The 13,141-nt window shown below is 41.8% G+C and overlaps 1 pseudogene; it reads left to right on the plus strand.

The window, feature by feature from the left end:
* The first annotated feature begins 7,955 nt into the window (after positions 1-7,955).
* Positions 7,956-10,483, plus strand: LOC101638648 (annotated as a pseudogene).
* Positions 10,484-13,141: the final 2,658 nt, after the last annotated feature.

Here is a 13,141-nt window from a genome sequence, read left to right on the forward strand (position 1 = left end):
AAGCAACAAAAGAAAACAAAACAACAAGACAATGACCAAAAAAAAAGAAAAGCCTGTAAGTAGTTCACGGTCAGTTTGTTGACCTTTAGGAGTGTTTTCTGGACTAGTCTGATGGGGTGCCACACCCTGGCCCAAAGTCTATTTGTAGTATTCCCCAGGGACTTTGTTGCTCTGTTCCCCTTGCTGTTCTGTTCCACACCCTTAGGGGCTGAAGTATTTGTATAGAATTTAGAAGGAGCTCTGGTAGTCCAGTGGTCTTGCATTGGGCTCTGATCTGCATAATTGGCAGTTCAAAATCCCCAGCAGCTCTGTGGGAGAAAAACTGGGCCTTTTCCTCTTGTAAACAGTTACAGTCTCAGAAAACCACAAGGGTCACTCTGAGTCCGCATGGACTCAATTGATCGATGGCACTGAGTTTGGTTTTGGTTAAGTCGAAAGCCCAAGTTTTGCATCTCTAGCTTGCTATTAACTGAGTAGCTTGAACTATTCACGTGACTTCTCTGAGCTGTAACTTCCAAAACACACTCCATTGGAGTCTAACCTTCCTAATGCTGCAACCCTTTCATACAGTTCCTCATGTTGTGGTGACCCCCAAACATAAAATTATTTTCGCTGCTACTTCATCACTGTCATTTTGCTACTGTTATGAATCAGACAACCCTGTGAAAGGGTTGTTTGACCCCCAAATGGCTTGTGACCCACAAGTTGAGAACCGCTGCTCTAGTAAAGGGTAGAACTACCCCTGTGGGTTTCTGAGTCTGTAATTCTTGACAGGAGTAGAAAGCCTCATCCTTCTCCTATGCAACCGCTATCGGTTTAGAACTGTTAACCTTGAGCTTAGCAGCTCAGCGCATAACACACTATGACACTGGGGCTCCTAATGAGCAAAATGAGAATAATAATATTTATGCTGTTGTTATAGGGCACAAGCACAGAAAATGGGGTATGTGGAGGTTATAGCCTTAGCCCCAATGATACGAAGGGTAGTTCTTTTTTTATGTATCCCGTGAGTGTCTTCTAATCGAGGCTGGGTCTCCCAGTTATTTTTGGTTCCCAGGATTGCGCCCCATGTACTGTTCTATTTTGTTTTTGTTGCTTTTAAAAAAAAACTTCTTAGTGCATTTATTTTTTTAACGATTTTATACCATTTTTAACTCTGTTCAGTTACTCAGGTGCATCATTGAGGAGTTGGGGTTCTTGGTGGGCTTTGTTGTAGAGATTTCTTCCCTGTTTCAACATGCGATGCGGAGTGATTGGTATAGAAACTGGGGCAGGGGAAATGCTTTCCAGTGGCTCTCAACCTATGGGTTGCGACCCCTTTGGGGGTTGTATGAGCCTTTCACAGGGGTCGCCAGATTCATAACAGTAGCAAAATGACAGTGATGAAGTAGCAACGAAAATAATTTTATGGTTGGGGGGTCACCACAACATGAGGAACTGTATGAAAGGGTTGAGGCATTAAGAAGGTTGAGAACCACTGCTTTAGACACACATGGCTGTATATAAGACATTTTCTGCCTAGTGCAGCAATGTTGAACAAACACGAAAGCAGAACCTCATATCAATGGTCAGACTGGATACATTACTTATTTTAAAAGTGATGGTGGCTGCACAGGAGTAACAGTTACCATTGAGTGCAGCTTATCGTTGACTACATAGTAACGAACAATGACTAGATATAGTGTAGCAGACAGTGTGCTACATGGTTTTATTAAATCCTTACAACAGCCCTTCAAGGCTGTTCTGAATATTTCTATAAATCTCTCAAATTCCATCAGATATAAGTCACAATTATGCATTCAAAACACATATTTTTACTCACTCATTATATAAGTTTAGGAGCCGTGAAAGTTCTGTAGAATAGGCATCTGACTGCTAAGCACAAGGTTAGTGGTTTGAGCTGCTCTGCTCCCAGGGTGACCCACAACAAGGCTGTATGCTCTCCTAAAGATTGAATATCTCAGAAATCCTAGATGGGGTGGCTGTGACTCAGAATCAACCCAATGGCAGTGGGCTTAATATGATTTTAGAAATAGAAATGTCTACCTTTATGAGTTTCTCTAACGTTAAACATGGGCCATGAGAACATTATGAGAAAACATCTGAATTTCAACCAAGAAACATAGAAATATGTGATTTATGTAACAAACATAAATAAAAACAACTAAAAAGAATATAGATGAACTTAAAGTTGACTTTGACCTCACAGGCTGTGAGAAAGAAGACATAATGCAGCTAATCTTTGCAAACTGGGACATAAATCTTAACAACTTTAAGGGGAAAAAATATGACACTCAGGCCATTTTTAATCCTGGAGAAATGACAGAACACACTCGTCTTTGAAGAGACACTGACCCTTATTGTGTGAGACCAAGGTGAGACTTTGATGTGATAAAGCCAGAATTTCTGCTCACTCACTCGCTGATGGAAGGAGAGGCAAACACCCAGAATTACTGAGGCCCTGCCTGCCAGATCTGACCTTAGATCCTAACTAAAAGGGACATTGGCCTAGTTTTAGCCCTGGTTAAAACTTTCTCCTTAAACCTTTCATTACAGGTATAAATGCCTGAAGAATTGAACTCTAACCTGAAATATCAGTATAATTGGAATTGTGATTCCCTGGTTCTAAATAAACATTGTGAGGTCTTACTTGCATGCCTTGCTATGATTATTTTGCAATAAGCTAAATGAATTTGTGCCTGACAAACCTGAGTATCTACTAATTTTCTAGGATAAAATCCTGCCCAACCATTGGTGAAGTTAGCAGCTATTATCAATGGTTGGTAATTGATTGCTTTTTTGTTATTGAGTGCTTTTTGTTGGCCCAATATTGATTTTAAAATCACTAACGTGAAATACTGGCTTGGTAATACCCAGCCTTATGAAATTTGAACAAAATTGCATCTGTTTGGTGTGGGAAAGAGCTATGGGTCAGTCATTTAAAAAAATTTTTTTTAATCATTTTATTAGGGGCTCATACAACTCTTATCACAATCCATACATACATCAATTGTGTAAAGCGCATTTGTACATTCATTGCCCTCATCACTCTCAAAAGATTTCCTCTCCACTTAAGCCCCCGGCATTAGGTCCTCATTTTCCCCCTCCTGATCAGTCATTTTTACAATCTGATTCTAGATAGGGGGTCCACCACTATAATAAGCAAATATTCTCATGACACGACAACTTAGCAACCATCAAGCAAAGATGCTACTTGGGTATTTGCTAGTTTAAAAAATGTAAAACACAACAACAACACAAAAACCTGGTTGAGGGACCAGTGTTCACACACAGGCTGAGCAAAGATACTGCTAGGATGTAAGCCAATATGGAACAAATACCACGTTTAAGACACATTGTTTTCTATCCTCCGTGGACGTGGGGCTCCCCATCTTGTTGAGTCAGTATCACAGGGACTAGTCAGAAGAAAATAGGGGCCAGAGACATGTGGGGTACAAGCAACCCTGAAAACACCTGAAACACAAGAAGCTCAAATCTCAATACTACCCTGTGAGGAAACAGCAACCCCCAAACCCAACCCCATTTTCTGACACCTAGCGACCCTGTAGAACAGAGTAGAAGTGCCTCGGAGGACTTTCAAGGCTATAAACGAGTTTTGTTGTTGAGAATATGCACAGCAAACTATGATGCAAGTCTCTACAGGTACAAGTCAGTGACATGGATGGTAGCCTTTGTCTTATGCCATCATTCTCATGCCGCTTTCCTGAGCTGTCCCCCCTCATGGGCATAAACTCACTGCCCCTTAAGGTTGCTAGTTGCTGAGTTGTTGTTAACAGTTTGATCGCATAGAATTCTTGAAAAAGCATAAAGCTCAAAGCAGACATTTTGTACTGGCTAAGCGAAACTGTTGTTTGGTTTTAAGAAGATTCCAAGAGATCATTTTTGGTTTAAGGTTTTGCAGTGATCTCAGAGCCATGCTTTCAGGGCTGCATTTCATCTTCACGACTCCAGGGACTCTGGAGTCTTGGAGGACTTGAAATCCTGCTCTGCAGCTCTCCCCGTTCCTTCAGGATTCGGCTGCGGACTCTCAATCACAGTGTGGAGAATGGTAGCGGGGTCTCATAGTGAAGGAGGCAGTTGTTTGTGGACGCTGCGGTAAATGGCAATGGAAGTGGACATAGCTGACCTCCGCTGGCTTCCCTATTGCCACAAGGCAGGGGTCAGACATGTCTTCACCCTCCATCCTGATTTACCTATTCTGACACCAACTGTCCCTCTCATGCCTCTCTACATATATGTTGGGTTCCAGAATTCATTTATATGGCCATACAGAACTCACACTTAAGGGGATTCATTAGAGAAGTTATTAAGTAACCACAAGTCAAGATCAGCCAACAGTAAGGATAGAGTCCTCGGTCTCCAGCCAGCAGCCAAGTATGACATTATATGACAGCCAATATATGACATTAATTCTATTAATGTCATATATTATGATGATTGTCTACTAGTATTTTGTTTAGGATTTTGGCATTTATGTGAGAGACCTGGTGGCGCAGTGAGATGTCCGTTGGTCTGCTAAGCACAAGGTCAGCAGTCCAAGATTTACAGACTCAGAAACCACAAGGGCAGGCCTCCTCTGTCCTACAGGGTCACTATAAGTAGAATCACTTAATTAACAAGCCAGATTAGTCTTCACAGAGGCAGACTGCTACATCTCTCTGGAATGAGCGGCTGGTGAATTTGAACCACCAACCTTCTGTGTAGCAACTGAATGCTCACCTAATGCACCACCAGAGAATAGGGAATTATATGACTCACCAAGACACTCTTTAAAAAAATTAATTTGGATTTAATATATATATTATATCATTCCATAGTTCCATCACGTCAAGTAGAATTGTACAATTGCTACCAAAATCCGTTTCCAAACATTCTACATGGACTCCTTGACAGGGTCTCCCTTTCTCTCTCTCTCTCTCTCTCTCACACACACACACACACACACACACACACACACACACACATTATAAACTGCCCCTGCCCAACTACCACCAAGGCACTCTTAAGCAATTTTTGCAACTTAAGCACACTTTGCAATTTTTCTTTGCCTATAACCCAAACCAAACTTCTGGCCATTGAGTTAATTTTGACTGTCACTGTTCCTGTAAGGACAGGGTAGTACTGCCCTATGGTTTCCAAGCTGTAACTCTGTATGGAAGCAGACTTACTTATTTCTCCTTTGGTTTGGTTATACCGTGTGAATATGTGTGTGTGTGTGCTTGCATGCACGCATGTATTTTTCTCTTGGTTTTGACTAAGGGACAAATAAATTAGTATTCAAACAAAAAGAACCGTAACTGATAAGGAGAGGCTTGGAGAATGAAAAAAATCTGAACTTTCTAATTTTAAATTGCTAACAAAAATGAATAAATTCGGGAAAATAGTCAAAAATAATAGTTAAAAAATACTATGTACTCCTGAATGGCAATTCCAGGAGAGATACAGGTGATTTAGTAAGGGATAAACTTAAAATAAAGGATATCACTAATGGGACCAATAGAGACTAGAGAAATCCGCTAGATTACCACCCTAATATAACCCTTAATGTTGAATTTTAAGCTATTTCACCTTTCAACCTTTACACCAAATAAGTGATAGGTTGGTTTGTAAAATAAACAATCTCACCTGTGAGGAACATGTCCCCTTACACAATTAAGTCCATGAGATCAAACAGTCAATATTTACCCAAAAAGCAAAGGCGAGCGGCAAAGAGGGGAAGGGAAGCTAGATCAGTAGAAACAGAACAAATGGAATGGAGAAATGAGAATGCTGCCACATTGTGAAAACCGGAACCGTCCGCGCGGAACAATTAGTGTAAAAGACGTGAAAGGGGAACCTCAGTTACTGGGGAAACTTTCATCGAAAATGCAATTAAAGCTTATTTTTTTTAAACCATAACTCTGCTGTCAGGCTGAGCACTTGATTGCAAGGGTGATATCCCATAACCAAAGGCTCTGAACTGGTTCTCCCTGGTTCTGTCACGGCCCACAAATCAAAACCCAAGTGGACCTAAATCTGTAAAATGTGAATGATGCAGAATAACAAGCCAGGAAAAATTACAGGTCAACACCTTGCTAGACACATAATCTCCCTATCAGACAACAAGGGCAGTGAGCGTGCTGGAGAGCAACATTTCTTGACCAGCAGAGTCCAAAATAAGGGTCCTCTGCTCAAATATGGGGGCCAAACCTGCCACTTTAAATGGGTGTCACTCTCCACAGCCCTGGCTCCTGAGCGGTCTCACTACACCTCTTCCTACTCCCCCAGCCCAGGGCTCCAATCTGTCATTTTTCCCATTCTTGTTATTTTTCGGATTCACTCAAAGTTTAAAAATTCAAGTCTGGTCTGATTTTGCCTTGTCATCCATGACTGAACCAGCTTGAATTGACTGGAAACCCTGCTGAAAAGAAAGAAGTCCTTGACCTCCTGATAGGAGCACTCAAAAATATGAAGGTAAAAGTTCAGAGAAAAGCCCGGTGAGGAGATTCATGATAAAAAGACATATCTCGAATTCCAAATCGTTTGCTCCAAGACATCAGGATACACTCTCTGGAAAGGATGATCATCTATATAACCAACATGACCCTCATCATTAAGGATCATGCTCCACAACAATGGATACCACTGCAAAACGCAATACTGACGAGAACCTCATCAGACTCACAGGATGAAGAGCACTTGCAAGGCAGGAGGGTATTAAGATGAGACAAGAATTCCAACAGATACCTCCACTGAAACACAATGGCGATTAGAACTCTGGTCACAAGGTGACAGAAACGTCATCCTCACTGATGTCGAAATAATGCAATGGAGTGAGGATATGAGCTGGAATCAAGAATTAAAGGCTGTAGGGGGAAACCAAGTAAATGCTGGGAGGTCAAGAACATATCCGGAATGTAATACCCACAAATGAGATCTGGTGGTACCATGGGTTAGCCTTGGGCTACTGACCACAAGGTCGGCAGTTTGAACCCACCAGACTGTCTGCTCCTGGGAAGATTTAAACTCTTGGGAACCCTAAGGTCCTAAGGAGCAGTTCTACGCTGTCATATATAGGGTTGCTATGAGTTAGAATTGATAGGGTGGCAGTGGGTTTGGTTAAAGACAAGATAGTGGACAGCTGCCGACAAAGCCACAAGTAGCCCAACGCAGTTAGGCTCACTCACAATGATCTGTGACAGAAGGGCCAACAACCCATTCGAAACAGAGGCTACAGACCAAATTAAAAAGATAATTCTTAGGTCAGCACCCCCACAAGAGAGACCTGCTCTATTTGCCATACTTACAGGAGCAAACACCACAGGCAACCTAATAAATTTAATTAGGACAGCCAAGGAGTTAAGTCAATACAAATGTATGCTCTTCAAGTCAATGTTAAATGCAGATCCAACAGTAGATTTAACTCCAATTTTAGGCCCAACAGACCTCCACTGTTCAATCCAAACTGAAAACAACCCAGATCGGTATAGTCAGCTACCACAAGAGAGCAACAGAGAAGGGAGTTGGGAAGAACTGAGAATTATGAATAAAGAGCTGAATTTTTTTTTGCTTAAAAAAATCATTTTATTAGGGGCTCATACAACTGTCATTGCAATTCCTACATACATCAATTGTATAAAGCACATTTGTACATTCATTGCCCTCAACATTCTCAAAACATTTGCTCTCTGCCTAAGCCCCTGACATCAGCTCATTTTCCCCCTCCCTCCCCATTCCCCTCTCCCTCATGAACCCTTGAAAATTTATAAATTATTATTTTGTCATATCTTATACTGTCCGACGCATAGAACTGAATGTAGTAGATCTAATTTGGGAGGAGGATGAGGCTTTCTACTTGAGCTCTTTGGAGTCACCTCTGTATGGCCAGCAAGCTTGTGTGAGACGTACACAGTCCCTGACCAGCTGCTCTCTGGTACTCACAGTGCTTCTTCAAGATGCCTGTGGAAGTGCACCATGGAGGGGGGGGGAACCCTTTGCCTTTCAGGCAGAGATTGCCCACCTCATGTCCTTCATCATCAATACTGTCTCCTCTACTAAGGAAAGTTTTCTTCGGGAGTTGGTCTTTAATGCTTCTCACGCCTTGGACAAGATTCACTATGAGAGCCTGACATACCCTTCCAAGTTGGACAGTGGTAAAGAGCTGAATGTCGACATCATCTCCAACCCCCAGGAATGTACTCACACTCAAGTGGATACAGGCATTGCTATGGCCAAAGCTGATCTCATCAACAATCTGGGAACCATTGCCAAGTCTGGTACCAAGGCAGTCATGGAGGCTCTGCAGGCTGGTACTTGAAGACCGGGCAATGTGATGTTGGCTTTTATTCTGCCTACTTGGTGGCAGAGAAAGTGGTTGTGATCACCAATCACAATGATGGTGAGCAGTATGCCTGGGAGGCTTCTGCTGGGGGCTTCTTCACTGTCCGTGCTGACCATGGTGAGCCCATTGGTAGGGGAACTAAAGTGATTCTGTGCTTCCAGGAAGACCAGGCAGAGTAGCTAGAGGAGAGGCGAGTCAAAGCAGTGAAGAAGCACTCACAGTTCATGGCTACCCCATCACCCTCTATCTGGAGAAGGATACCTGTTATGATGAGGCAGAGGAAGAGAAAGGTGAGAAAGAAGCAGGAAAGGATGAGGAGGAGAAGCCCAAGATAGAAGATGTGGGCTAAGACGACGAGAACAATAGGGGGAAGGACAAAAAGAAGAAAACCAAGAAGATTATGGAGAAACAGGTTGACCAGGAAGAACTCAACAATACCAAGCCCATTGGGACCAGAAATCCTGATGACGTTACCCAGGAGGAGTATGGAGAATTCTACAAGTCTTACTAATGAATGGTAAGCACGTTTGTGTCGAAGGTCAGTTGGAGTTCAAGGCATTGCCCTTTATATCCCACTGGGCTCCCTTTCACCTCTTTGAGAACAAGAAGGGAAAACCAAACCAAACCAAACCAACCAAAAACCCATTAAGCTTTATGTCCGCTTCATGGTCAAGTGTGAAGTCAACTTCCTCTGTGGTGCAGTCAACTCTGAAGATCTGCCCCTCGACTTGTCCCGAGAGATGTTCCAGCAGAGCAAATCCTTTTTAAAAAAAAAACATTTTATTGGGGGTTCATACAGCTCTTATCACAATCCGTGCATCTATCCATTCTCTCAAGCACATTTGTACATTTGTTGCCACCATCATTTTCAAAAGATGTCCTTTTACTTGAGACCTTGTTATCAGCTCCTCATTTTCCCTCTTCCTCCTCTCTCCCTCCTGAACCCTTGATAATTTATAAATTGCTATTATTTTTTCATATCTCACACTGGCCAATGTCTTCCTTCACCCACTTTTCTGCTGTTCATCCCCCAGGGAGGGGGTTATATATATAGATCCTTGTGATCAGTTCCACCTTTCTCCCCCTCCTTCCCCTTCCCCTTCTGGTATCGCTACTCTCATGATTGGTCCTGAGGGGTTTATCTGTCCTAGATTCCCTGGGTTTCCAGTTCTGATCTGTAGCCGTATACACGCGCAGAGAAAATTCTTGAAAGTCATCTGCAAAAACATTGTCAAGAAGTGCTTTGAGCTCTTCTCTGAGTTGGCAGAAGAAAAGGAAAACTATGAGACATTTTCTGAGGTCTTCTCTAAAAACCTGAAACTTGGCAGCCACAAGGACTTCACAAACCGGTGGCACTTTTCTGAGCTGCTGTACTATCACACCTACCAGTTTCGGGACAAGATGAACTTCTGTCTCAGAATACATCTCCCATATGAAGGAGACTGAGACATCTATCTATTATATCACTGGTGAGAGCAAAGAGCAGGTGGCGTGAGTATGGAAGCGGAGCTTCAAGGTGGTCTATGTAACTGAACTTATCAACGAGTGTGGTGTGCAGCAGCTCATGGAGTTTGATGGGAGGAGTCTGGTCTTGGTGACCAAGGAGGGTCTTGAGATACCCGAGGATGAAAGGAAGAAGAAAATGGAGGAGAACAAGGCCAAATTTGAGAACCTTAGCAAGCTCACAAAAGAAATCTTGGATAAGAAGGGTGAGAAGGTGACAATCTCCATTAAACTTATGTTTTCACCCTGCTCCATAGTGATGAGATAACCAACCTGGAGTGGATTGTGAAAAGCCTTTGGGACAACTCCACAATGGGCTACATGATGGTCCCAAAGGGCTTGGAGATCAACCTGGACCAGCCCAGCCTGGAGTTGGTGTGGCAGAAGGCATAGGCTGACGAGAATGACAAAGCCGTCAAGGACCTGGTAGTGGTGCTCTTTGAAACCACTCTGCTTTCCTCTGGCTTCTCCCTTGCGGTCCTGGAGACTCACCCCAACCGCATCTACTGTATGATCAAGCTTGGCTTAGGCATTGATGAAGATGAGGTGACAGCTGAGGCACCCAGTGCTGCTGTTCCTGATGAGACCCCCTCCATCACAGGTGATGAGGAAACATCGTGCATGGAAGAAGTAGATTAGGCCATTCTATTCTCGAACCTCGTGCCCTCTGTGTAGCGTCCCTGTGACTCCCACAACGGCCTTCAGTTGGTTCTATCCCACCTGGCTCCACCTGCTGATAACTAGTGGTTTTCCCCTCTCCTCCTCTTCTTGTGGGTAAGGCAGGGGCTAAGCTCTCATGCCCTGTCCCCTCCCTTAATTAACAATGGGGTTAGCTGTTGTGTATCTATAAGCTTTCTTTTTTGTTTATTTTGTTCTGAAATTAAAGTATGCAAAAAAAGGAAGATGCTATTTTATACCACACACACACACACACACACACACACACAAAGGAATTAGAGTCTCAAAAACCTACAGGGGGCAGTTCTACCCTGTACTATAGGGTCACCATGAGACTGCATTGTCTCGATGGCACTGAGTTTTGGAACTCAAATTCAGGAGAAGAGTTCAGAAGGGAAAAATTAAACAGGGAATTCAGAAGGAGAAATAATGAGCAAATCCCATGTAGGAATTTTAGAAAGAAACAAGACATGCAACATAGTAGACATACAGTCTCATTTAGAATTATTATCATATCTTTATATAACTTGTTAGCAGTTTGCCAACCAACCCATAGTGACCTTTTTTAAAAATGATTTTATTGGGGGCTTGTACAACTCTTTTCACAATCCATCAATCCATCCATTGTGTCAAGCACATTTATAGATTTGCTGCCCTCATAAAATTCTCAAAACATTTGCTTTCTACTTGAGCCTTGGTACCATAGCAACCCTTTTTGCAACAGAATGAAGCTGCCCAGTTCTGCAGTATCCTCAAAGTTGTTAGGTTTGAGCCCATTGTTGCAGTCACTGTATCAATCCATCTCATTGAGGGTCTACATCTTTTCTTTTTTTTATGGCCCTTACCTTACTAAGCATGATGTTCTTTTTCAGAGACTGGTGTCTCTTGATAGTATGTTCAAATAAATGAAACAATGACTCAGCTTCCTTGCTCTGAAGGAGCATTCTGGCTGTGCTTCCTTCAAGACAGACATGTTTGTCCTTCTGGCAGTGCATGGGACTTTAAAACTTCTTCTCCAACAGCCTAATGTAAATGGAGTCATTCATCTTTAGTCTTCCCCAATCCTTCTCCAGCTTTCTCATGCACCTTAGGTAGTTGAAAATACCATGGCTTGGGGCAGTCACTCCATTGTTTTCAAAGTGACATCTTTGCCCTTGAACACCTTAAGGAGGCAGCAACGTTTCCTGATGGTATGTGTCACTTGATTTATTGACTGCTGTTTCCATGAGCCTTGACCGTAGATCCCAGTAAAATGAAATCCTTGACCGCTTTGGTCTTTTCGCTGTTTATCATGGTGATGTCAATTGGTCCAGATTTGAGTCAGCATTGACTCAAGGGCAGTGAGGTTTTTTTTGGAGTTTGATCAATGCAGTCTGAGTTTCTTCTTCAATACTATAGGTTCTTGATTATAGGCTATGTCCTGAAACTGTTGAATGTTGACCAATTCTATGGATTCCTCCTATCTCCTTTTAAAAAAAGGTAATAAATCATTTTATTGGGGGCTCTTACAGCTCTTATAACAATCCATGCATCCATTGTGACAAGCACATTTGTACCTATGTTGCCATCATCCTTTTCAAAAAAATGTTTTCTACTTGAGCCCTTGGTATCAGCTCCTCAATTTTCCCCTCCCTCCCCCAATGTTCCACCTTCAAGAAGCCTTGATAAATTTAAAATTATTATTATTTTCATACCTTAGACCATCCACTGTCTCCATTCACCCATGTTTCTGTTGTTCGTTACCCTGGGGGGGGGGGGCTGGGGGTAGGAGGGTATATGTCAATCGTCGTTGCAATTGGTTCCTTCCATTTTCTTTTGGTGATCCCTATGACATTCAACTTTTTGCCCATAGAATCCTTCAGTATTTCAACTTGAGTCTTCAATTGTTTCTTCAGTTCTTTCATCAGGAGAAATCCTGTGTGCTCTTCCCTTTCAATTTTATATATCCAGGTCTTTGCATATTTCATTATAGTACTTTACGTTGCATTGTCGGAATGATACCACTGAAGAAAAAATAACATACTATTCCAAGTCTATGTAAGACAAAGGAATAATAAAATCTTTAATGAAATTAATCATATAGCCATATCAAATATTTCTCTGATTAATGTAATATCAACTTTGAAAAAATATCGCCAGATGAGCTATTACTTGAAACAGAAAATGAAGTATATGCAATCTATAATCAAGAACAGAAAGATGAATTTTTAAAAATAATGGCAACCTCAAACACAACATTTGTGCCATCTGCACATGTAATAATGTTTTCTAGACAAAAGATGATCAAGCATACTTATTTAGGTGGCAAAATAAGTTAGGCTTTGGGAATTTTAAAACTGGACTTTAAGCATTACCATCAAAAGTTTTGTTTTCAACATACCATTTGTATTGGGAATATTTCTGTTTAAAACTTAATTTTCAAAGATTAAAAAATTTTTTTAAATTAATTTTCAAAGATTTTTGTGCTACAATTTTAAATCTAAAATGTGATATGAGATTTTTTTTAAAAAGTGGATTATTTTGTCTTCAGCAATTGTGTCGGGAAGGTGAGCATCACAGAATGCCGGATTGTTAGAACAAAGTGTTCTAGTGTTGAGGGAGTACTTGAGTCGAGGCCCA

The sequence above is a fragment of the Echinops telfairi genome, unplaced genomic scaffold, assembly GCF_000313985.2.
Source record: "Echinops telfairi isolate 266 unplaced genomic scaffold, ASM31398v2 ScPeMD7_20;HRSCAF=75, whole genome shotgun sequence".
NCBI classification, from domain to species: Eukaryota; Metazoa; Chordata; class Mammalia; order Afrosoricida; family Tenrecidae; genus Echinops; species Echinops telfairi.